Consider the following 27,760-nt stretch of genomic DNA (forward strand, 5'->3'; position numbering starts at 1 on the left):
TGGGATATCTATGTTCATGTTTGATAAAGTTAGGTCAGTGTCCTCACCATTTCTTACCCATTGCCTTGAGCAAATAAATGAGCAAACAAACAAACAAAATTAGAAGTTAATACCCTTCTGTCTTCCAGTTATGCTACTTCCAGACAAAGCAAAGAGCTCGATGTGGATATCTTTTTTTTTTTTAATGTGGAAATTGCTTCAACTTAATGAGCTTAAAACCCTCAAGTATCTTTCTAGAGAATTGTGAGGTGTTGTATTTAAATACTTTACCTTGAGGCTGAAACAATCACTGACTATTGGCTTCAATAACCTCATTTGTAAAGGGGTAAGGAGTCATTATGAGCAGTGGAAAAACACTGAAGTGATAGATATGCCTCCACCAGGTAAAGTTTAAACAGAAACATATGGTGGGAAGCTATCAAAAAGATTTGTTACCTTAGTCATATATTTATCAGATGACAGCTGTTTGTACAAGGGTCTGACAAAATGCACCATGAGATACAGCACGTCTTTTGGCTGATTAACAGGCAGAGTTTGGAAAGAGCAAAGCAGAAAACTTCAAACTAAATAAAATATCAACATCATGGCAGTAGTATCTAGGGTATAAGAGTGTGAAACATTGCCATACTATTGATGCATATAAAGCTTTTAAATGGGTTTCATCTGCGCCATCTGTGTGCCATATTGTGCATGATATGGCAAATACCATTTATAACAATGAAACTTTGAAACATATTGCTCTTTCAGGATGTAAAGAAACAATCATCACAGAACAGCTGTGCTAGCCAACCACACAGCTAGAATGGAAGACACCAAAATGCCACTGCAGATGCTAAGTGGTGAGCCATAGGAATGGATGAGGTAGACAGGCAGGGATACATAGGAACGCAAGCTTGAGCAATAGGAATTTCTAGACAGTGAATAATGTTTACTGTCAAGACAGAGGTAGCACCAAAACACAGTATTCTGAGCGAGTCTTGGTTTGAGAAGATGAAGTCACTCAATACAAGAAAAATACGGTTTCCAAAGCAGCAATGAGGTTAGCAGGAAGATGCTCCAGTCTGAGTATAACACACTTCTCTTAAATTCTGCCATCAAACTTTATATCAAAAACACTATACTTTTCTTCTTTTTGTGTGGCAAGACACTACTTCTCAAAACCAAGTAAATGATAGTTTACAGGGTTTTAATATCTTATTTCATGTTGTGTAAAAAACATACATCTGAAATGCAACTATTCTTATTCTTACCAAGTTCTGTGAAAATTAAAATCTCTGAACATGTGATTTGTTTTGGATCCTTAGAGAGCTACAGTCTTATTTTCCACATGGTGCAAGTACTCTGAAGTTAGCCACAATCCTTTTAAAAATAAATGATTGAACAAGCCTTGCAGACTATTTGAGAGCAAGACCAATTATCAAAAACAAGTAATTTTTCATTTTGCTCTTAAAAGACATATGATGTTTTAATGAAGTCTTTAAAAATTACAGGAAGCATACTGTCTCAAAAGCAAGGTATCATTAAGCACAGCACTTTATGAACTTTGTTTTGCTTGAGCTCATTAGAAGGCAGGTTGTCATAGCAGCTGAAGTCTTTGATCATGTTTTTTTTCCAACAAATTGTGAGTTCCACAGTTTTTCCTTATTATACTCTCCTACTAAAAGCCAGATCACTACATATTTATAAATCAGTTATGTTTAAGTTTATACAGAATATTATTGATATTAAAAGAGAGGCTGAAACTGTTAACATGAGCTGCTTACGAGAACAGAAAGTATCCTGGCATCATGGAAAAGAAAAAGGTTTTGGATGTGACAACAGCCTAGTATCATATCATAAAACATCAAGCAATGTTGTATACTCTTTGAAGACAAGGCTGTGGCATCTTAGAAGATGCTATGCTGGCTGATCCAGTCCACTGTAATGAAAAACAGCTGGGTAGTAAGGGTGTCCTCTTCTAGGGCTTGCAAACAGATATGCATGTGCCTCAAATCCAGAAGCCTCTGGTAAGTGGGAAACTTTATCTAGAACTGAATCGCATATCAATTCCAGAAATCTGATTGTTTACAAATTTAAGGGGGAAGATTTATGTTCCCAATAAAGGCTTGGATTCTAATTTCACACTTGGATTTTCTTCTTAAGAAAACTCAGTGAATCATATTTTTGTGCATAAATTGGAGTTTCCTAAATACCAAGTCTGGGGAGTTGACACCCTTTTAACAGAGGCAAATATATTCCACAAAACATCAAATGAAAAAAAAATTACTCACTTTCATGTGACTGTATTGAAATGTATCAAAAAAAAGATCAAGATTTACTCTTTCATAGCACCTATAATAATACTATAGCATCTAGATATTCCAGAGTATTAAAGGTTCAAGTCCTTCAAAATGGTCCATGTCCTTCAAAATAGTTCATGATTTTCACTTTGCAACTTACTATTTTAGACAGAATACTAAGCAAAGGAAAATGGTGTTATCAATCTCCAAACAAGCTAAATTCATTTCTATGGCAGAAATGTATCTAGTGACGATTGGTACAGCATGATGAGGTTACTACTGTATAAGGCAGAACATGCTCATTTCAAAAGTCTTTATAACCCCCTTGATAATGGAATATAACATCCAAAAAACTACTGTTGAAGCATGAGTTAATGATTCAAATGCAAAATTTTTAGCATAAATATGGAAATTACTGTAGAGGTCTTAAATTCAGTTGTTTATCCCAATTTTCAGAAGCAGCCAGATGTCTTGTCTTACACAAATTTTGATCTCTTCTTTCTTACATGAATAGAACCTAAATAACCTCAAGAATAGCATCTAAAATATCCAGTCCATTCAAAAAACTATTTGTCTGCTGCATTTTCTTTTGGAAGAGCAGTCTTCAAAGAGGAGAACTGTATTGAACCAAAACTGGAAAGATGGTTTACCTGTATTCAGACACTAAAGGAGCCTAAGCTTTTCTTACTTATGTGTGCTTAGGAGAGTCATTCCTTTGCTCATTTACTACAGTTTTTACTGATTACTACAAGAGATGTTACTGAGACAACATGTTTTAAACCTCCCAGCACTTCCACAGGTATTACCTCAGAGGAAGATATAAAGGGAAGATGACAGACCATCTGTTGGTCCATGTTTCTTCTAAGCTAGTACTACTGTTATTGAACAATGTTTTGTCAGCCAAAACATGAACAGTATTTTGCTTTCCATCATTGCAGCTTATTTTCCAAGGCACATGCATCACAAGAGCAGGCCTATATCTTCTCAGCTTTTTGTCTTCCTCTCAAGTGTTGTGGATTTTTCTCCCCAGCAACTGCAGGTGAAACAGTTTTATCAAATTGAGCTGTTATTTGTTGTCTTCCAGGGTTACTAACAATCCTCATATATAAAGCATCCACACACTAAAAAGAACTTTCAATACATGTTCTCTGCAAACCAGGGTTATCAGTGGTTGGTTTCTGCAGATGATTTACCTGCTAGAATTCTGGATCCTGACATCCCTCAACTACCCTGCTCTTCTGCCCTGTCACACTAGACATTGGAGGATTTAGAGCTCCATTCAATGTCCTTCATCACCAGCTGGACAAGTGGCATCATGCTGTGGCTGGCTTTGAATTGTGTGATGGCAAATCTTTGTTAATGTGCTAGCCAGCAGGCCAAATGGAAGCAATAGCTGCTGAGCTCAGGCTGCAACTCGTCTCTCTCCATGGCAGTCATTTGGACACATTTTCTCTACTTATTCAACAGTTTTATGTTATCTCTCTGTTTTATTTGATGTAAATAAGGATTATTAATTGCAAGTTAGTTGCAGGATCCAGGGAATAAACAAGTGAGCAAGAAGTGCAAGTATTTCTATGTTTTACTACCTCAGGAAACCAGATTAACTTTATTCTACCTTGACTACCATTTTTCCGACATGATCTGTTTCATGAAGTACCTCTTACACCTGCTCAGTATTACTGTCTCACTGTATTTCAAAGACTACTGGGAGAAACATCTTGAGCACAGGAGACTGAAGGGCTTAAAAGCTTTATGACACTGCTAGTCCACAGGTCCCAATCAGCTATTACAAACTCAAGACACATAACTCAGTGCATCTGTCTGATTGTTCTATTTGCCTGAAACCATTACAGACCCATAATCATATTTAGAGAAAAATACTGTCTCCCTAACAAATGATATTCAGTGTGATGTTGTCATTTTAGAAGGTGACAAATGCAAAACTTTTCTCCATCAGACTAGTGCAGAATACTTCCATGATAAGAAACAACAAAAATGGTGCACAGGTTGTTGCACACTAAAGAAGTATCTGGCTGAAAGATCATATTGCTCCTTCACAGTAACTGTTGACATTTGTTACTTTGCATGCATCCAAATCCCATTGCATTTTAAAAACTTCAGTGGAGATTCCAGGACAAATGTAGCCTGCAGCTAGCTCGAGGGTCCAACTGTTTTCAGGCCCCATTCATTATACAGCTGTCAGCCAAGCATCAAACCTTCTCTTCAGATCTAAAATTTATTAGAATAATACTAAGAGATTTGTTGCAAACATCATTTTAGGTGATTGTTTTCAGAAAAGATGCATTCTGCTTTGCACAGATCATCTTAATTTTTGCCTGGCCTTCTAAATGGTGAATGCTGCCAGCCCACCTCAAGTCTCTGTCTGCTCCTACAGATGAACATTTTTCAGACCATTCCTAGTAAGATCGAGCATAGTGGAAAAAATGCAGCTGAAGGTAGCTGTAGCATTAGACTGTATCTAAATAGATACTTGTATCTTTCTCTTTTGACACAGGCATGTTTATTCAGAAAATTGCACACAAAATTGAACTAATTTAACATGGATAAAGCACACATGAGAAAGCAAATAAAGACTGAAAATCTATCTACTTTTCAAAATAGCATGAAATCTCCTATTATTTTTAAGAGGATTTTTGCACACAGTTGATGTAGAAGAAAACAAATGGAGCAACTAATCTTTATTCTTTATGATTGTGCATTGCTGCGCAGAAATAAGTAGTACTATTTCAGCAATATCTTGAATCTCTCATTCTGCATGGACGTTAGCTCAGAATAATGAAAAAAAGAAACCCCGGACTTTACTTGCGAGCAGCATATATGCAGGTTTGATTCTTTACTTGTTTTACCTAGAAACGGATAGAAAAGAGAACTTATACAGTGTGTGTTTATGGATTAGGTAGACTAAATTTGGAACATAATAGAAAACAGGAGTATTTGAAATAATGTCAGTAGCAGCAACAGGTAGAATTTACATTATAGCATCATATTATTATTCTTTGTATAGTGCAGCTCGCACTGCAGTCACAGGAGCGACAAGATGCCGGCCAGCCTCTCCTGGAGTGACCAGAGGGGGCCACAAGAGTGGCCACTCCCAGGCTCTCACAGAGACCGCCCAGGTAGTGGTGAGTGCCGCGGTGTGAGTGACACAGGCAAGTGCAGGCTACGAGGGTCCAGGATGAAGGAATGAGAGAGAGGACACTTGTGTAGATACCAGGGAGGCTTTATTCCTCAGTGGGACCAGGGACAAGTGCCAAAGAAAAAGGGGTCCAGATAGCTCTTATAAAGGGAGTGGGTGTGAGAGGTGGAAACATGAAGCAACCAATGAGGGGAAGCAAGGGGAGGAGTGCCAATAGGGAACATACAGGGGAGGGAAGAAGCCTTGGAGTCAAATCATCTACTGAACTGGGGATGATGGACACAGAACTTTCTCAAAGAAAATGGGGGGGGAGGGGGGTGTGTTATAATGATTGACAGGGAAGGTGGGCAGCACCACTTGGACTAACACAGCCATCTGAGGGCATAAGGGGAAGAACAGGGAGACAGTCACTTGGAGGGACAGCCAAGTGGCGGGAAAAGCAGGGAGTAAACAACTTAGGGAGAAACCATTCTGAGGAGTTGAAATGGGGGTACAGAGGATCAGACCACTTCTCTAACTGACAGAAAATAGCTAACTTTTGTAATGGAAACAACAATAAAACTTGAAAAAACATGTGACAGCACATCTCCCCTTTTTTATTTAAAAAAGAGGAGAGTGGTGCAGGGGGAGAAACAAAATCTAGTTTTTGAACTTCAGTGCCATCTGCTCTATCACCTTCCCATCACCCATCTTCTTGGGTGGCGACTGTGGCAACCATGATCTTTGACACAGAGGTGGGTTTCGCAGAGGAGGTGGTGATAACTCTTTTCAGAATTCTGAAGCACAAAGAAACTAGCAAAAGAACAACAATGAAGTAACTAAGGTCCTTTAGAATGGACAACACACATCTTGAGAAGCCCAGTTTTTAAACATGCCCTTAAACCAGTCTTCATTTCCTTGCTGGACCCTACCTATGAGGCCCTTCATCTCTTGGATGGACGTGTGGACTGTTTGGCCTTTGGATGACAAGTTAAAACAACACACCCCTTCAATCTCCTGGCACCCATGCCCGTGTGCCAGCAGCAGAAGATCTGTCGTCGCTCTGTTCTGCAATGTCACCTTTCTGGTGATCTCTTCGTCTTCTAGGAGGTCACTAAGGGCCCTAGATGTTGAATATGCCTGGTGAGTCACCCAACATTCGAGATTCCCTAGCTCGCTTAGGGACTTGGCAGCCGCCACCTGAGGTAGGAAAACAGAGACAGCAACCATTTTTGATTTGGCCCAATGATAAATTTCACTGTCACAATGTTCATTGAATTTCATGGCATGGCACCCCTCTTAGCTATTTTGGAATTTCTTTTTGCATGCCAAATTGGAATTTGGGTCATGTTGGGTGATGCCAGGGAAAGGCACCCCAGGGTACATGGACCTCTGAGAAGGCGAGAGGGGATTCTGGGTATGCTCTGTCCCCACAAATGAGGAAGACACCTTTGTCTAGTTTTCGTGCATGGCCATTGTCTCTGGATGGAGCTCCAACTTTTGTTAAATATGTGCACCAATTATCTGCCCTGAATTCAACTTGGTGTTGTTTAACATTTTTATATAAGTCAGAATGGGTACTTGTTTCACACTCAAAATGCACACAATACCTTAGCCAAGCCCAGTAGTTCACATTCCTGAGGCTTGGCATTGGCACAGGGCAGATCATATGCCCACTTTCTCCACAGGATCAGGGGTTTTATTACTGGTGTTCCGGCATAGTTCACCACTCTCCAATACCTGAAGCTCTCTGCCCATTGTTTGGGTGGATTATCTTTATTAAATTTGTACTGAACATTACGAGTGGAGCTTGGATATTCTGCTAATTTTGAAGGAATCCCTATCAGGCAGGTCAACATCGGATATTCTGCTGCTGCAGTGGATAGGCACAAATCACTTTGGTTCAGGGCCCATGGGTTACCCAAACATTTTTTTGGGGCTGTGAGATGACCCACAAATCTGACAAGGACTGGTCCAGAGCCATGAACTGGAGCCAGCAGCTGATGGTGAGTACTGCTGTGAGCATGGTGGATTTCTGGAACAAAATAAAAGCAGAATGCACAATGAATATGGGATAAGGAGAAGTAACAGTCAAGAGGAACCAGGGTAAAGGTAAACAATGGGAATAACATTAGGAATTTTTTTCTTCCCCTGCAGCGTTTTCTGTTCTGCATAAAGGCACCATCTCGGGGGTCTTGTTGCCCATATGGGGTGACAATTTGCGGCTGACTAACTTCTTTTGTTGGCACATAGTGTTTGACCCATTTTCTGGGAATCCGTCTAACTCCTGAAGGCGTAGACACGCAGGCGTATCCCCGCCCCCAGGTAATGAGATGGACCAGACCCTGGATTTCTCCTGAGTCCAGATCCCTGATAAGAACTGCTGGTCTTTCTTTAATTTCCAACTGTTGGTGTTGTTGAAAATGTCTTAGGACTGGTAGCTCAGGTCCATCAAAAGAGCCGTTTAGAAAGTTAATAGTGAAAAGCACTTTACAGAGCCTGAGATGCAGGGTCAGAGTCTGAACACCCCCCCAATGGCAGGGTGAGGACTCGCTTTTAAGTTTGGTGTGTATGTTCTAATACAGCGTGGCCAGTGGGGGAGTGTGGAATCCCTGTCCAGCATTGAACCCCCCAACTCTGCAAATACTTGCCAAATGCCTTGGAAGTATAAGCCAGGCCATTATCTGTCTTGATGATTGATGGAACGCCCAAAACTGCAAAAGCTTGCACAAGATGTTTTTGAGCATCTGCGGCTTTTTCCCCTGTGTGGGCTGAGGTGAAGACTGCCCCTGAGAAGGTATCCACGGACATGTGAACATACTTGACTTGTCCAAACTCATACATGGGTGACATCAGTCTGCCACACCTCGCAAGTGCGGAGCCCCCTGGGGTTCACTCTGAAACCCAGTGATGGCAAGGCAGACTCCTGGCAGTTGGGGCATGTGGCCACGATCTCCCTGGCTTGGTCACACCGCAGGTGGAATTGGCGGACCAACCATTTTGATGGAACTGTTGATGGCTTAACTTGGCCTGTTGGAAGATACTAGGTTGGCCAGCCAGCTGCAGAGGCATGGTCAGGGTGTCCGCTCTGCTGTTTCCCTCTGCGAAAAACCTCAGAAGGTCGGTGTGCGATCTCACATGCATTACAAAAAAAGGTTGCTCCTGCTGGGAAACTGGGTATATGAACTGTGAGAGCAAGCCAAAGATGATGGGATTGGAGACCTCTTTGAGCACTGCATGTTCTGCTCTGGACACCACACCGAATCCATCACAAGATTAAAAGGTTCCGAGAACCTCTCAAAGGCCCTGACAACTGTGTCTAACTCAATGACTTGTGGATAGCCCTCCGCAACTTTCACGTCGGTTTCCCACTGCTGAGTCTGAGGGTCCCTCCAAGTCACTGCTGACTTGTGGGACCCTCCAGACACATCCGTGAAAACTATCAGTGCCTTGATGGCAACTTTGGCTATCCTTTGGGATCACATTAAACTCAATACCAAATAATTTGTGGCTAGGTTGATTAATCAAAATTTGTCCAGTGTAGCTGTCCAGAGAGAACTGAAAACTTTCATTTTCTTGGAGCAAGTGCTCCAGAGTGTCCTTGGTCATCCTCCCTGTGGATGTTTTGATGGGGAGATGAATGCATGTAAAATCGCACCCCACCAGCAGTTGCAGGCGTGCCCTAGCCCTCACAATCAGCTGGGCTATCAACTCTTGTGGCCTGGTGATACTCTTGGACAACTGATGACCAAGGAACACCCACTCTGTGATTAAGAGGGGATCCCATTGTTCTGTGTCCCATTGGAATATCAGCCCGTCAAGGTGCAGCAACTTACTTAAGATGATGAATCTAAATGGCAGATCCTCATGGCACCAATGGACTTGCCGGCCTGCTGTGGTGGATTGGACCTTCTCAAGCACAGCCCTGGCCTCCTAGGTCAGGACCCTCAGGGAATCCAACTCCTCTCCCTCTTCAATAAATTGAAGAGAAGGCACAGATCTGTCATGGTGAGCCCCAGCCAGGGCCTGATCCAGTTTAAGGACCCACACAGCTGATGAAGGTTTCTTAGTGTGGGTCTTCGTGTTCTCATTGATTAGCACTCTCTGGGGTATGATGGTACACTGGCTAATCTCTAGGCCCAAATACTTCCAAGGTGGCAGGTGTTGAACTTTCTCCTTTTGTAGCCCAAATCCTGCCACCAACAAGGCTGCAATAGTATCCTCAAGAGCGCATGCAAGTATTTCGCTCTCAGGAGCACAAAAAAGTACATGGGCTATATAGTGGTATATGATACATCCTTTCTCTGTGCTGCACACTGGGGACAAAACTCCTGTGACCACTGGCAGATGGTAGGGCTGTTCTTCATCCCTTGTGGGAGAACACACCAGTGGTAGCACTTCATGGGAGCTTCTCTGTTAATGGAGGGCACAGAGAAAGCAAATCGCAGCGCATCAGCTGGGTGGATGGGAATATGGAAGAAACAATCTTTTATATCAATCACTGCCAATTGCCAATTTTGTGGGAGCATAGATGGGAAAGGCATTCCTGGTTGGAGGGATCCCATGTCCTCAATGACATTGTTTATTTTTCTCAGATCATGGAGGAGACGCCACCTGTCTCCCCCCAGCTTCTTGATGACAAAGACCGGAGAGTTCCAGGGGCTGTTGGTTTGGACTGTATGGCCTTTGGCCAATTCCTCCTCCACAATCTGAGTGAGCGCACTTAATTTCTGCTTATTCAGTGGCCACTGCTCTACCCAGACTGGTGTATCATTGAGCCAATCAAGTCTTAGAGTAAGGCACTCTTCAGCGGCTGCGCCTAAAAGTCCTCAGGGGTCAGCAGGTCCAGTTTGGCCCCCCACTGGGACATGGCATCTCTCCCCCACAAGGTAAACTTAGAATTTAAAATGACTGGGCATACAGATGCCAATTGCCCATTCGGCCCCATAATTTGTACTACGCACTTGGAAGCTCTTGCCAATTGGAAGCCCTCAAGCCCCAGAACTGAGCTGCTCACATTTTGCAACTCCCATTGTGACAGCCATTTGTGTGAGGGAATGACCGTCATGTCTGCCCCCTCCTCCATCATCCCCTGTAGCTGGACTGAATGCTCCCCACTCTTAAGGCCACACCATACGAGGAGCTTTTCCTCTCCTAGCACTTTGGTGTAAAAAACTAAAAGGTCCAGATCATTACACATTGCACAGGGTATTGGAATGGCATGTGCGATAATCTGGCCCTCCATCAGGAAGCAGGGGGTGGACACAGTGTGTCATCAGAGTGAAGCACTCTGGGTCAAGTGTTAGGATGACAGAAACTACTTCATTCTCAAAAAGGGGAGTGTATTTGGTGCTCCCGTCAACGAGATACTTGCAGTTAAGTGATTTGATGCACCTCTGGTCCTCCGCCTGCTGGATCTTGGGGAGAAGTCCAGGCTCCGGGTTGATCTCCTGCCGTCCTGGTTTCAGAAGAAAATGGCTTTAGTCAGTCTCAGCCTGTATGGTTGTTGCAAATTGGTAGTGTCTACTTGAATGCTGACTTTATAGTCAGCGTTCTCACCACAGTTCCCCCTATTTTTATCACAGCATGGGGTACAATCATGCTCAGCACTTAGTTTTTTGGGGCCTGGTGGCAAGAGGCTTCTCCCTCCTTTGTTCCTCCCCCGCTTGGAGGGGCTTTCCCTATGAAGGGGCAGCGGCTGATATAATGATCATCTTGTCTGAGTGTCCTGGTGATGGTGCATTTCTCAGTGGGAGGTCCTCTTGAAGTGACAGAAGCCCCTGCCACTGACTTTTCTTGAGGTGGGTTTGTTTTGGAGATGTCTTCCACTATTACCATTGCCTTGTGCGTGCACTTTTCAATTTACTGGTCTAGCGTCGGTGGTGGGGATGCAGGGAGAGCTATAATAATTCTTTGACAGGCTTCATTAGCATTGGTGGTCACGACCTCTAGGATTAATTGCTCCTGTAACTGCTGACATTCCACTCTCTTTTCCACGGCAGCTCTTACCCGGTCAACAAAGTCTACAAAGGGCTCTGAAAAAGACTGCTTGATGGCAATATAAGGCACCACCAGTTCCTTGGAGGGCATGCCAAGGAATGCACGCTCTGCTGCACCCTTGGTCATGTCTAAAACGTCTTTAGGGATTCCCCCAGCTTGTTTTGGTGCCTAGTTCCAGTCACCCTCACCAATAAGGTGGTCTATGGTGATTTGGTTTTCTTCTACATCAGCAGCATGGCTGTCTTTCTGCAAGATCTCTGGGAGGAGGTCCCCTGCTAACCTCCTCTAAGTTCTTTCCCACAGTTTATACTCTGATGGAGGGAGGAGACAACTGAATAGTCATTTAATATCATCAGGGACTAATGTTTTAGAAAAGGTCTCCTTTAAAATGCTCGGGAAAAATTTGCTTTTCGGGCCAAATTCACATTTTGATTTGCAGAGATCTCTTATAGTATCATACAAAAGGGGCTCCCATCTTGGGTGTTGCCCTGTTGCGTTGTAGGTAACTGGAGCCAGAAACACGGGATTGTTATCACTCACTGCTTTCCAAGCCCCTTTCCTCCGGTCGCCATGTTACTGTGGGAACTGGAAGGCAGGGCATGGGAAACAGGAAGGTGATGGGCAGAGTCCTGAGGTTGGGAGGCGGAACCTTGGGTGGTGCTAGTACATGAGGTGGGTGGAGCTGATAGCAAAGTTGTGGGAGAGTGGGAGGGATCAGCAGATGTGAGGGGAGGTGGAGGAGGAGTAATGGGTGGAACCATACAATGACCTGTAGAAGTCAGGTTTAACACCACAGCAGAAGAGGAGGGATTTGGGGAAGGAAAGGTGGGGTCTGGGAAAAGTGCAGGAAGAAAAGGATTCTGGGGAGGAGAAGCCCTCACCACAAGGTGACAGCCATTTTGAGCTGTTTAGCTGCCATGGGGCAGCGGCCATTTTGTGGTGCCTCCCTGGGATAGGTAAGGAACGGATTTTGGGGAACAAAGCAACCTTGGGTACTACTGTGACTATACGGAAACGAAGGGATTAGGAAGAGGGTTAGGGGTGGGATCCCTGACAGTGTGGTCACCACTGTCAGGGTGAGGGTACCAAGGGGACTTGGGGGAGCCAGGGAGACAGTGGCAGCCCTGCATCTGCTGTGGACAGGCTACTCCCCCCTGTCCACCCGGTGTAGGGGAACTGGGAGTAGGAGAAGAGGGTGGAGAAAGGGGATTGAGGGAGAACTGGGGATCTCATATTTTTTAGTATCTCACACAGCACTCAAATCCCTATCTTTCACTACCTCCATTATTAAAAGGAACAATCTCACAAAACCTTCCTGTATCGTGGGGTCACCCCTTTTGAAGCCCTATATTAACACACAACCTACAGCTTTCCAAAAGTTTTTCTTCCTAATATCACTAACAGACACTTGCGGAAAATTAGAAAACATCCAACGAATGAATTTTTTAACCATCATTTTAGAAAATGCTTCACCCCCTTCCCTCAGGACCTCCACAGCTAGGATATATATATCTCTCTCTGTTGAGTGGAAAGACAAATGCCCACATTGCCCACTCATCTTAAATTCCACCGTCCCACTGCTGGAAACAAGAGCAAATAAATCAAAGAAGGGGTCCCAATAGCCAACAGCAGCAGACCATTCACGCTGCATGCAGCATGTCCCCTCAACACTGGGAGCATAGCTGCCCAGCCAGGAGCCCCCTAGCCAGGTCTGTTCCTTTGCCACTAGGGGAACTCACCAAACCATCAACTTCTAGAAAAGAAATGGCAGTCGGGGTCATTGGCCCTGAAGACATCCTCCCAGGCGCTGAAGGGAGCATTGTCCCCTGGGAGCACCCCTGGAAAAAAGTCGGTGTGCTCATACAGGGATGTTGGTGCTGCCAGGAATGATAAATCTGAACGGCCAATGCCCACAGGAACAGTCAACACTGAGAGGCTTCTTCCCATAAGACAACGTTCTTTGGAGGTAATGTCACTCATGGTGCCGATGGTGGAAAAGGCGTCAGGAAAAGCCCTACAGTGGCGTGCCAACCACAGCTTGCACTGCAGTCACAGGAGTGACAAGATGCCGGCCAGCTGCTCCTGGAGTGACCGGAGGGGGCCACAAGAGTGGCCACTCCCAGGCTCTCACAGAGACTGCCCAGGTAGTGGTGAGTGCCGCGGCGTGGGTGACACAGGCAAGTGCAGGCTATGAGGGTCCAAGATGAAGGAATGAGAGAGAGGACACTTGTGTAGATACCAGGGAGGCTTTATTCCTCAGTGGGACCAGGGACAAGTGCCAAAGAAAAAGGGGTCCAGATAGCTCTTATAAAGGGAGTGGGTGTGAGAGGTGGAAACATGAAGCAACCAAAGAGGGGAAGCAAGGGGAGGAGTGCCAATAGGGAACATATAGGGGAGGGAAGAAGCCTTGGAGTCAAATCATCTACTGAACTGGGGATGATGGACACAGAACTTTCTCAAAGAAAATGGGAGGGGGGAGGAGGTGTGTTATAATGATTGACAGGGAAGGTGGGCAGCACCACTTGGACTAACACAGCCATCTGAGGGCATAAGGGGAAGAACAGGGAGACAGTCACTTGGAGGGGCAGCCAAGTGGCGGGAAAAGCAGGGAGTAAACAACTTAGGGAGAAACCATTCTGAGGAGTTGAAATGGGGGTACAGAGGATCAGACCACTTCTCTAACTGACAGAAAATAGCTAACTTTTGTAATGGAAACAACAACAAAACTTGAAAAAACATGTGACGGCACAATATAGGAATCAACATACAAAATGTAACATTTTTTCTGTTAGAAGTCTTTGTAACAAGGGCAAATACAACTGAAAAGCAGAATTTGGACATAAGAGTGATGTTTTATGTTCAATACTATATTCATTTATCTCGCAACTCTTTCTCACAACTTTCTCAGGACTTTCTGAAGCATTTCACTTATATCCAGTTCATTAGTACACCACAAATGCCATTTAATGAGTTAATGTGTGCCTTTCTGAAAATTGTGGAATTAATTATCTCCATTCAAATCCTGTTTCTCAGACAACTGGGAATTCCTTCACTTGTGCCATGCCAAAAGAGCTTGTTTTATGCAGCATTGCTGTCAAGCATAGGTCAAGCCCAATCCAGCCCTGCACAGATAGCAGTTTACTTGTGAGCTAAAGCTCAGATCTTTTTTAAGTGAATGCAGTGGAAGTTTCAGGTGAAAAGACATAAATTGACATATTATTCAGAAATTTAAAATTTAGAAAAATTTTTGAGCTCCATAAAATTCTTCAAGTTTCTCAGAAATCTGTTTTGTGGAGTAAGATCTGGCTTTGAGGTTAGCTCTACTTTTAGCAATAGGTTGCACTAGACACCTCAGATGGTTCTTCCAGTCTAAACTACTGCATAATTGTATGATTGAATGGCAGAAAGCTACTTTGTGTGGATTGTGGTAGGATGAAACTTGGGAAGGAGATATTGTAGAAAAGTAAGTTTATATTTGGCTTGATGATTACATTCCAATATTTTTAGTGCCTGCAGGGGTATTTAATATATTAGAAAAAAACCAAAACAAACAAAACTTGAAAAATGTGTGAGTTTAAGAGAATGTAACATGCTGTATGTAAAAAGGAACATAATCTCCAGTTTATTATCTCTTGTCTGGAAAAAAAACCAAAATAATTCCTTGATTATCTAAAGCAAAGGCATAATAAATAAGGAACACAAAATGAAGGATGTATGGCATCAAGGAACTTCCCATGCTTTGGAAAAAAGAGAGACAATATCAATAACTAGGTAAAGTTATTATTTCTTCAAGCCATTCTTCAGCTTTAGGAGAGGCTTTCTAATTGTCAAGATTTTGAACATTGTGGACTATAAAAATTAAAGATTCTAAAATTCTGTATCAGTCTACATATTATTTGATAAAGGAAACATTAGAAATCAGTGAAAAGAGTAGAAACAAAACAAGGTGTTAACATGAATTGCTTTTATCCTTTTCCTTCATCTTTCTTTTCAGGAAAACCTTTCCCTTCTTTGCACAGACTTTCCTTGCAAAATGTGCTTCCCATATGTTGCTTAAATATATGGCATGCAGTATACATAAGATGTCTAGTATATGAAAACTAGAGGGGGTCATAAGGATTAAAGGAAAGTGAAATTAAAACAATATGCAGTAACTTTTCCATTTAGAGATTTCCAAATGGTAGATTGGAAAAAATTTATTCCTTTTTTCTGTCAATGAACACCATATTTTATCTTTGATCTTTAGTTTGATCATAGCACAGTAAATTAAACCAGCATCTGGCCTGCAAGGAAATGCAAATTTAAATGACATTAACTCTTCTCTTTGGCATAAACTTAATTTGGGACATGATTTTTAAAAGTTTTACAAGACAACATATGATAAATATTAGTAAAGATTACTCTTGATTTTAGGCTAGCCAGTTAAGGAGAAGTTCCTAAAATATTAGATTATGGATATGTGTTGAAATATATCAAGATTCATCATAAATCAAAATAAAATTATTACTGATACCTTATGATCACAGCTCAAAAAATATTTACAAGAACGTAGCAGGCTGAATTGCTGCTTGTACAGGAGAGCACTGATAGATGACGATCTGGTGGATCCTGAACACAGTGAGGCCACAGGAAGCAGCAAGGGCTGAGAACCAGCCAGGGATGGGAGCAGAGGATTTGGGAATACACAGACTTTACAAAGAATGCCACATTTTTTGTAAGTCACCACTGGTTATTTACACCTGGCCACAGGACAGCCCCAGCCACTCCTCAGCTCTCCGCAGGCTCCAGCTCTGTCTTGAGTTTTTTGCTTCCCAGGACTTGTTCATCAAACAACTCTCTCTCTTTTGCTCACCAGTGGTCCTTTAATGTACTTTTCTGCCTTCTCATAATCGATGTTACCCACAGCAGCAATGACACAGATGATGGCATCAGGTAAAAGCACATCTGAAATGAATCTGATGCCATCCCCCAGGATCTGGTGCAGGTTCTTGGTGTCCATCTTCTTCAGCTACCTAACCAGCTACTGGACCAGGTCCAGCTGCTCCTCATCCTCCAAATAAGTCTCCACATAGGTCATGTACCGCTTGGAATTCAGGAATTCCTTCAGCCCGCAGGATTGTTTCCCAGTTTTCAAGATCGCCAGGAGATGCTCTTCAGCCCCTTTGGTCTTCACTATGAAGTCCACTAGCTTCTCTTTCTCCCTGTCCCTGGCAGCTCTGGTCCTGTCAGGGAGGAGCTTCCTCAGAGGTTACTGGGGGGAGGTGTCTGAGGAAGACTGTCCAGCCCCTTCCTCCCCTGTGTTTGGGAATGCCATCTGCACCACACTCTGGTAACCCTCTTTCCTCACTGGGTAGCTGATATCAGCAGCAAAATACTCCAGGGAAGGACCTGGAGTAAAGAATGACAGCCCACTTGGATCCAATAGCCAGGAAGGACTCCAGCTGGAGGCACCACTTGATTTCCCTGGAATAGTTCTCCTTGGCTTGTTCAATGAGCTCCTCACAGTCAAAGTGCTTCAGGCTCTTCAGAAACACTGAGAAACCTTTTTTCTTCTCATTTGTGGTGCCATCTATGAAGAGCACACAGGCCCTCCAGTGCTTCCTCTTCACTGCTTTCACCACTGCTGGCCAGTACAGATACCGCTGCCACTTGCACCACACCAACATCTCTTCCTCGAAGAACTTGTCTCAATGGGACAGAACGCTTGGGAAATTTTCCTCCTCTTCATCTGCAAGTTCTTTCCAATACTGTGATGAGATGAGGATCTCCTTTCATCTTGAGATCTTCAGTTTGAATGGCATCATTCTCATTCTCTTGCTCCTTGTCCAAAGACACCTCAGTTTTAGAAGCCTTTGAGGCAAATTTGTTATTCCAGAGTTTCTGTCTGACTGAAGATTTCTTCTCATTACATCTGCCAACCAGGTTACCGGCTGCTGAAGGCTGGATCATTTTAAGAGTTGGTCTTTGGGCAGCACTGCATGTGGCATGTGTGCCCGCATTCTCCACCGTTTGTAGCAGCGTGTGCCTACTGTGACAGATCGTATCCAGGGAGGCTACAACCTCACAGCAGAGGAAACAGATGAGACAAGTCTCTTCGTTGTTTACCACAAGAGCCCATTTTATTGGGCTCTCTCTATAAGAGCAGGAGGCGGAGGCCCAGGAGCCCAAGCAAAGCCCAAAGAGCTGAGAAAGCAGAGAGAGGACAGGATTTTATCAGGTGTCCCATGGGAGGAGTCTTAGGATCAGACTACAGCCTCCTCAGAATGGAAAGGCTCCACACACGGATAACACAGAAACTGATAACTATGTGAATTGGGCTTTCATGGCAAACTTCTGGTAGTGGGAGGGACTGCAGGGGTGGCATCTGTGAGAAGCTGCTGGAAGTTTCCCCCATGTCTGATGGAGCCAATGCCCACCAGCTTCAAGATGGGCCCACCACTGGCCAAGGCTGAGCCCTTCAGCAATGCTGGCAGCCCAACAGAGTTCAATAAGGGAAAAAAGCCTACTGAACAGCAGTAGCCAGAGAAAAGAGGAGTGAGAATATGCGGGAGACGCATCTCTGACATCCAAGTCAGTGCAGAAGGAGGGCAGGAGGTGCTCAGGTACCAGGTGCAGCCATGGAGATAACAAGAATGTAGACATCCACCTAGAGCCCATGGACAACCCCACACCAGACCAGGTGGATGCCCAAAGCAGGCTGTTTACCCCCATGGAAAGTCCACAATGGACTAGGCTCCTGGCAGTACTTATGACCCTGCAGGGCAGAGAAGGTGGAAGTGACAGAAACCTGAAGAGAAAGCTAAGAAGGTCCAGAAAAAAGGGATGGGTGGGGGCACATGCCTACATGTTTTAATATTTAGTTTTATTCATCATTACACCACTCTGATTTGATTGAGCATAAATTAAACTAATTTTCCCCAGGTTTAGTCTATTGTGCCTGTGATCATAATTGATGAGTAATTTCTACTTGTCCTTATCAAATCCCATGAGCCCTTTGTTATATTTTCCCTCCCCTGTCCTGCTGAGGACGGTGAAATGATAGAGTGGCTTTGGTGGACACCCACAACACTATGTCATCCTGTTAAAGAAACTGTAAGTTTCCACAGAATGTTGCAATTTCTGGTGTCATACCTCGTCGTCAGGCTTAATTTTTTCATTTTCAATCTACTATGCAATAGGCTTCTGATTCTTTAGTAAGACAAACTCTAAAGAAACCACCTATGTTTTTAAACTGACAAGAGGGATATCCCATACCATACAACACCATGCTCAGCAATAAGAGCTGGAGCGCAGAAAAAGGGTGGGGAGGGCATTTGAAGTAATGCCATTAGATTTTTCAGGTCACCTTTAGGCAGGATGGAGCCTGGCTGTCCTGGAGAGGGCTGAACACCTGCCTGACCATGGGAAGTGGTGAACAAATTCTGTGTTTTGCTTTGCTTGCGCGTGCAGCTTTTGTTTTGCTTGTTGAACTGCTATTGTCTCAACCACAAGTTTTCTCCCTTTTGCCCTTCCAAGTCTCTTCTGTGCCCTGCTGGGAGCTTTGAGCGAGCAGCTCCATGAGGCTCAGCTGCCAGCTGGGGTAAAACCACCACAGATACTTGCAATATCTGGAAACATTAAAAAAGCTAAAAATATAACTACAAGATGACAGCAAAAAGTATTAATGCTGGACAGAATGGCATCATTAGGGAAGTGTACTACATAATTATTACTGTATAATTAGTGTTCTTGGCCAATTTATAAGCATAAGAAGGTTTGATATTAAGTTGTCATGAGTCAGTTAGCAGTCATTAAAATAAAGCTATACAACCAATTTTTTCAGTTTGCACTCATTATACTAGCAGATCCTTTTATCATCGTGCTACACAGCAGCTTTAAAGAAGTCATTAGGCCCTCATTTACTTCAATGTTGGTCATAATCTTCAATATTCTAATGTATTTGGGTAATTTCAAGGTACAAGAGAGACATCTGCTTCCAAGAGGACTTTTCATCATTAAAACCTTCAAGAACATATATACATTTCAACCAGAAAAGGTAGGAGCAATTATATCGCTTTATATTCCCTTTGTAGTACTTGTAATGTGTGCATTGTGTGTGTGGCTGATCATGATGACCGAGATTGAGAATTATAAAGGAATATAGCAATAATATATTTTGTGTTTTGACTATATAATAACATAGTTAAAACACAGAAATCACAGTTTTGCATTTACTTCAAGGCAATTAGAAATCATCTTCCATTTAATTTTAAATATCTTGCCTCCTTACTTAAATAAAAGTCTTATTATGTATTTAAAGTGCATACTTACATAAGCAAAAAGGCTTTTGTGGCAATAATCATCAATTTCATATCATTGAATTGGTTCAGAACTGTTCCACATTAGCATTTGATTACCATATCATTAATATGAAACTCAATAAACTACGCCATTAAAAAGTGCTCTCAGAATAGAACGCAAACTGGCTAAGAACCTAAAGATAGATCAAGATTCTAGCTGAGCTTTATTTGTTAGGATTTTTCTTCCTAGTTAAAATTTTGCTCTTTGCCAAGTTGCAACAATCTACATATTTTTTGAAGTATTTAATTGAATTTTCTATCAAAATTGATGTTTTAGAAATGAGAAAAAGCCAGTTTGATAAACAAAAAAACCTGTCCACTGTAAAATGAACTTCCTATAAAGGACTAACTGTCCATTCTTTTATTAAAGAACATAGTACACATATATGTAGTTGATTTAACTTGAAATTCAGAGGGCTTCTACTTTGATAAAAGTCTTAAATAGTACCAAACATGAAGTGGATACATGCAGAATTGCTTTAATTTTGAAAGTACAGAAAGGGATGGAACATGTTTCTGTCTGTAGTTTGCAGGTAGTTTCCTCCTATCTTGGATTAAAATATCACTCAAAATTTTGTTGTCGATATGTCCTCTGTTGAGGGGAAAAAAATCACCATTTTGAATAATACCTGTATAGGGCACAGAATGACAGAGACTGATAAAAGGAGTCTTCATGGAGCTCATCATGGGCAAAGTCTGCAGCTCACACAGAATGCCACGTATTTCACATCTAGGTTGTTTTATGCTCATAAGGTGACATCTGTCCGAGACAATTCAAGTACACAAGAGCAAGAAAGGATTACTTTATTGTATTTTGTACCTCACTTCAGCTGTGGTAATCTGACAAATTGCTTTAGCTATCAGAAAACCAAATCCTGATGTGCAAAGATCTACACATTGTTCGTTTGTTTTACATTACAGCAGCCTAAAATCCCTGCTCTTAGGGTGACACTTGTGCTGTTAAAGTAGTATACAGTACGAAATATGGCTTAAAGTGTCTTTAATATTTAAAGATGTACTTCAGCGTGTCACAATATCCAAAATTATAAAAATATTTTGCAAATTATTAAACTTTACAGTACCTGTAAGAAAAGAAGGACATCCTATCAAAGTCATTTCACTATGTTGTCTTAAAATAATGTTTTTTCCTGTTAAACTTGTTACTCTAAAACTCCCTGAGTGAATCTTCAGAAGAACAGCAACCGGTTGTCTGACTAAGACCAATAATCCTATTTTGCAGAAAATTAGGATTTTTAGCAATAGCCTTAGGGTCAGATTAAGATTGATCTTAATATGCAAATTTCAGTTGTACACTGCAGAAAAACAAACTTTATTTCTTGCAGTTAAATTACCTAACTAAACACAGCACACTGTAGGGCTCTTTTTAAAAGAATTCTTTTTCTGTGGTTGTCTCTGTGCTTCATAACTAAGGAAAAGTGAAAGAAATCCAGTCCCTTGTGCAAATAAAGAGCCTCTTACTTTCAACCCAAAGGCAGAAATGTTATGTTTCATCAAATAAAAAGTCAGTACCCAGCTGTGCAATCTTTCTTCTTTATTGTAAAAGTCTGGGATGCATTAAAAATCAGATATTAAACTCAAAGGTCTTGACAATGTCAGTTTAGTCTTCTTGCTAAAAATAACTTGAATTAGGCATATCACATTCATAAGCAGTATCTTCTTTGATGTCCCTTCCATCCATAAAATTATTTCAATTAAATTTGTACAGAATAAGAAACTTTGATAAACCTCTACAACTCTGCTGAAACACCCAAGTTATGTTAAAATTACCTCACTGTAGGGGAAGAGAAACTTGTAATTGTTGTATAAGCTTTATCAGCTCATCTGTTACCAATTCCACCCTCACTATACTTTTCTCCTAATATTTGCTGAACTATTAAGGACATTTTATGCTGTTGTTTATTGCAAAAAAGTAAACTGTCTTTCACTACAAAGAGACTTACATTTTCCATCTACAGGAAAGAGGACAATAAGCAAACACAGACCTTAGTATGTCTACATTAAATCAAAGATCTTCATGATCAAAAACAACTGTTATCCTAAAGTTAATTTTTAATAAATGTGGTAGGTATGCTGCTTTGCAAAAATGTAAAATTTAAAAAATTCTAAAAGCCAGACTATTCTTGCTGAAGTCTTATTTACAAGGATAAATTCAGCCTCCTATTTCTTAGGTTTTTGAGCCCTTAGTTCAACATACCTGCTGTCAGTGTACGACACTAAAATCTGTCACACAGCAAATCCAAAACGTAAATTGTGCTCAACTCCAATGCTGAGAAGGTGGACTACAAGGAATGCTATTTAATCCTTTTCACAGTGATAGAAATACGTATCCAGTACACCTATATAGATTAGACCATTTTAGGAACTGGCTAAATTGGTGTGTTGTGGAACCTGTCTTTTCCTTCCTACTACTCAATAATAAGCATGCCAGTGAGATTTTGCATTAGAATATTCTTCAATGATGTTGCACTTTATTTAGCTTTATGAGATAAAAACTCACTTATTTTAATTTTCTTCTCTCCATTCAAGTATGTTTGGGCCATGTTTGAACGTGTCTTATCATCTTTTCATGCATGAGTGTTGTTATATCCAATTTTTGATTGATGTTTTCACATAAAGAACTATAAAGGCTTAAAGAAATACTTCCCAGGTATTTAAAGAAATAGTTCCTTCTGTATACACTTTAACAGCATTGTAGTCTTTGGAAAATTTTTAATTAAAAAAAAAATCTTTAATTAGCACTTGCAGAAGTGTTTTAAGATACACATTTAAGTATCTCAGAGCTCATACTGAAGATTTTTTTTTCTGTGTCTCAATCTATGCTGACCAAATATTATCTTCTACTAAAGCTGCTTGCTTTCAATTCGTAGAAGTTGATAAGAAGTCAATACATGCTAGGCATTAACCATGGTATGCAAACTGAATGAGTTTGTAAGTCTTCCAGTTAGGCACATTTCTGCATCTAAACAGCCATGTTCATGCAAAGGAAAATTGCATTTTACAAATTTATTAGATCTTTGTAAACCTTTTCAAAAGGAATAAATTAAAGAGAGTAATATAATTTATTTACCTTTGTGTGCTGGGCTGACCTTGACTGGCAGGCAGGTATCCACCAAGCAGTTATGTAATTTCTCCTGTATCTACAGGAAAAGGGGAAAAAATAAGATGAAAATATTTGTCAGTCAAGATGACAATAGGGAGAAACATACCAAATACCATGTTAGGCAAAGCAGACTCAGCATGGGGAAAATAATTCAATTCAGTGTCAGTTAATCACAAAATAGCATCAATAACTCACAGAAAGTGATGAAAATAGAACCAAAACCATCTTCCCTCAACTCCTTCTTCTCAGAATTAATTTCTGCTTTTTGTGTCTCAAAAGCAAGGGCACAGGGAATGTAGATTTCGGTGAGATCATAACCCTTCACCTCTGCCACTCCTATTACCTCATACTCTTCCACTGCTCTGGGATAGGAGTTCTACCATGGGAGATAGTCCTTCACAAACCTCTCCAGTATGAGTCCTTCCTGTAAGCTGCGGTTCCTCAAGAACTACTCTGTTGGGGAAGATGAAACAGGAAAGCCTTATAAATATGATTGTCTGGCAAAAGATTTTGAGAATATAGAAACTATAAGCAAGATTGAAATGAAAGCAAGCTTTGAGATACCTTAGTTAGTGAACAATTGGAAAACAATTGTGTGTCCGTACTGAAGGTAGTCCCCTTTTGATGAAACAATACCCTCTGCTTGCAGACAAGTCCAAGGGTCAGAGCAGACCCTACTAGCTTAGCAGAAGGGGTCCAAAGTTTTTAGGGTTTAAAATGTAACACCATATGGTAATGTAATGATTCTTATAGGCTGTATATAAATGCTATAGGACTTGTATATTCTGGCAGATTGGTTAGCGAGAATTAGAATATTCAACACAGAGAAAGATTTATTGTATTGTAACAGGAACCTCGCTCTCTTATGTTTTTACACTCTTACCCGTTTACACTCTTACCCGTTTACGCTCTTACCCTTTTACGCTCTTACTTTTTTTTTACTCCCTTACACTCTTACCCTCTTACTCTCTTACCCTCTCATCCTCTCTATGCCTCTCTTCTCTTGGGCCTGCTCCGAGCTGTGGCTGGCAGCTCCCAGCAGGGCCCTGCACCCACGCCCTTTGCAATAAACCCAAGTTCCACGACCTGGCTGCAGAGATCTCGTCTCCGTCCATCCAGACCGTCCTACCCCCCGACACTCCGACACTACTCCATTAGAGGTCCTTTCCATGGATACAGTCTTCAGGTGTCATCTGATCCTCTCTATGGGCCGCAGCTCCTGCCAGGAAACTGCTTCTGAATGAGCCTCCATAGGCTTTAGCTTTCTTCAGGGCGTGTCCACCTCCTGTGTCCTCCATGGGAGGCACAGTTCTTTGCTGGATGTTTGCTGTCCCACTGTCTTCATGGGCTGTAGAGCAACAACCTGCTTTACCATGATCTTCCCCTTCTTCGCCTCTTCTGCCTCCTTCTTCCCTGACTTTGGCATCTCCAAGGCTGTTTCTCTCCCATGTTCTCATTCCTCTCTCCCAGCTGCTCTTGTGAAGCATTTTTTACCCTTTCTTAAATGCATTATCCTAGAGGTGCTGTCAGCATCACTGCTGGTCTCCACTGCAGCCAGTTGCAGTGCTCTCTTCCAGTCAATTGGAATTGACTCTGTCTGACATGGGGACAGCTCCTGGTATCACCTCACAGAAGCCACCCCTGTGGACCCTCTGCTATCAAAGCCTTGCCACATAAATCCAGTAAATCCTCCAAAAGACCTTTGACAAGGTCCTTGACTGGCTACTAAAGAATTATGTAGGCATTAGATTAGATGGAAAGAATTGATATGGATCAGGAACTGTCTTGGAGACAATAAACAAATATTAAATTATCTATTTTTATCAAAAAATATTTAGCTGAAAATACAGAAGATCAATAGTAGAGTGTCTGGGGATTCTGTGTTATATCCATGGCTCATAATTTTTATTATTGTTCTGGAAAAGGAATTAGCAATGAGGTAAAAAATTGCAGATGGCTCAAATTTATTTTGTTGGTCAAGATTAGAGAGGAATGCAAGGAACTCCAGTGACTTAAATTCGAAGTTAGACACATTGGTAATACATCATCAAATAAATAACCAGGTTGATTAAAAAACCTACAAACAATGATCATTGAAGGGGAAAATACCTCTTGGGTGGTTCTAAATTACCTGTTCCATTGCATGAAGTAGTTTCAATAGTCACAGCTCAGCTTCATAACCAATTACAGTCAAAACCAAATCACAATTAATAAAGGCAACCTATGAAATTGCAAATAGCATATAAAAATCTTCTTTGTATTTGTAATCAATGAAATATAATAATTTTACAATTCAAGAATATTAATAGTTTCAGAGAAGGATCAGAATAACAAATGTATTGAAAGATCTTAAACAAAAACATACTGAAAAAATTGATGTTGGTAATATCTATCATTAGCAACTGCTTTTCAGAAGCTAAATGGAAGAGATCCTATTCTAAGTCAAAATGGATCTCAGTTCAAAATTTATTTTCAAAAATCCTTACAAATTTTATCATAAAGAATATCCTAAGAGTTTAATTGTCTAAGCATGCAATGAAGGGGAAGTATATTGCAATCTTCAAAAGAAAGGGATTTTTTACAGACAACAGATACAATCAAAACTACAACTGTTAAAAATATCAAATGCTGTGGAAACGGGACCTCTTAGTCAAAGTTTAAACTTTAACCCTATTAAAGGCAATTACAAAAATACCTAAGGTTATTCTTTTAATTTTAGTGAGGCTATTACACTCTTAGACACTGAGACTGCTGCTCTTTGACAGAAGAACACATCGCTAAAAAAATTATTCTCCAGAATGTCAATCCCATTTTCCCATCAATACAGCCCTATGACTGAAGAAGTTTTACTTGTCTAAATTAAAGCAATGAAGCACACTTCATTGTCTGCCTTGTCAAGAAATCAAAGTCGACTAGGAAATGAGCTCAGGCTTCTAAGCTAAGTCTTTTAAGTTAAATACATACGGGGGTAAAAAAAAAGATTAATTTTTAAAGATACTCCTCGATTTACAGAACAGCTGAATTGCTCTAATTTTTCTGAACTCTTCTAACTGCTTTTTTATGTGTTTGTAAATGGCAATCTGTTCAGTCTTAGAGATGTTAGTGACAGGACTTCTGTTGGGTCTTCACTTTAAGACATTACATTACATACATACCTGTAGCAAAGGGATTGTACCATAATTTTCATTAGAAAATATACACAACGTGTATTTTACAGATTTCAGATTCTTTAAAAATGGCTAATAGTTTATGACCATTTCAATTTGAAAATTGATGATAATAAAATTACAAATACATATTTGGCTGAATTTTTCTCATCTTGAATATAGTTCTTCAAAGATGCTGGTGTGTTTTCAGGTGGAAATATTTGTGTATAGTTTCAGACTTGAAGGCAGGAGTCTTGGGAGTCTCCATTTTCATAATAATGGCACATTACACACTCTACACCATCAGTAAGTCACTTGATGGATAGAATAGACAGTTTTGTAAGTTGAAAATTAAATAACCGTATCATAAACCTGGTTGGGTTGATACAGTTCATATAACTTTTTTCTCAGAAAAATTAAAATTGTGATGTAACTACTCTGAACAGGCCTTAAGCACTTACGACAGGAGTGAAACAGGGAGCCTTGAGGAGAGAGTAATCTCTTTAATCATCTCTGGCTGAATGAAACAGTGGAGGACAGAAAGAACATCATTTTTAGCCAAACTGATTCATTCTTCTTCAAATGGAAAGAAGAGCATACTATCAGAAAAAGGAAATGTGTGAATTACTCTGGGCAATGAGAGAAGTCCTACATATGAGGGATTAGATTAGAATACCTGGTCTGATTCTTACTATCCAATCCCACTTTATATTAATACAAGAAAGTAGTATTTCTCATTTGAGCAGAACAAATCAGAACAACAAATCTTTTGCTATCCTTTATAAATCTTGTTTTTTACAATAATCTTTTGTCATGGTAGTAGTTTACCAAGAGTGGTGTCACTTAAAGCTGTAGTTTGCAGACAATAAAGTTTTGGGTTAAAAATTTGAGTTGGTATATTCTTAATGGTCTGTGGATACAAAAGAATTAAAACTTATCTCAACACTACGGATGATCTGTCTCAAAGATTATGGTGGAGCACGCTGCAAGCATTTGGCATCATAGAGACCTTGTAAGCCTGTTAAACTCACAAGGCATAAGAAAATATTCACTTCTTACATTCACATTTTACAGAGCTTGCAAGACCTGATGCACAGAAAGGTCCAGTGCCATTCTGACAGCATTGTATTTCTTGCTTCTCCAGAGCAATCTATGTTACCCAGCTATGATAACACTAAACCTCACTCTGATGGGCAGCAGGAGCAAACCTGAGACATACTCAAGCATTAATATTTTATCCATTTAGATTCAGTGCACTGCAACCAGCCTATCACAACCTTAATGGATTCCCCCAAAAAATTAATTCAAGCTTCTGCATGAGTACATGCCATTCTCCTGAATTTGAAAGGATAAAACCTAATGGACTTCTGATACCCATAAACCAGATGGAGTTACATAAACAAAATGCTGAATTGGGGGTGGCTTCCCTTCCCCCGCTGAAGGGTGCTCCCCCAGGCAGGCACTGTTGAGGTGCCTGCTGACCTGAGAGTGCTTCTGCTTCAGGCTGCACTGACGGTTCCCTCAGCCCACCAGATGCCCGAGCCCAGATGGTGTAGTGGTTGCCTCACCAGAGACGAGAGGACTCTCCATTTGGGAACACAGAGTGGGAACACAGAGTGGGAACACACAGGGCAGGAGCACAACCACCAGCAAAGGCACCCAGGGCTGGAGAGCAGGGAGAGAAGGATGGGCTAGAGTATATAGCTGGGGAAGGGTAGGAGGGGTCAGGGTAAAAGCAG

General features: G+C 41.3%; 1 pseudogene; it reads right to left on the minus strand.

Moving 5' to 3' along the window:
* Positions 1-16,240: 16,240 nt before the first annotated feature.
* Positions 16,241-17,081, minus strand: LOC129133196 (PWWP domain-containing DNA repair factor 3A-like; annotated as a pseudogene).
* Between the last annotated feature and the right edge of the window lie 10,679 nt (positions 17,082-27,760).

This window comes from Agelaius phoeniceus, chromosome Z (assembly GCF_051311805.1).
Source record: "Agelaius phoeniceus isolate bAgePho1 chromosome Z, bAgePho1.hap1, whole genome shotgun sequence".
NCBI lineage: Eukaryota > Metazoa > Chordata > Aves > Passeriformes > Icteridae > Agelaius > Agelaius phoeniceus.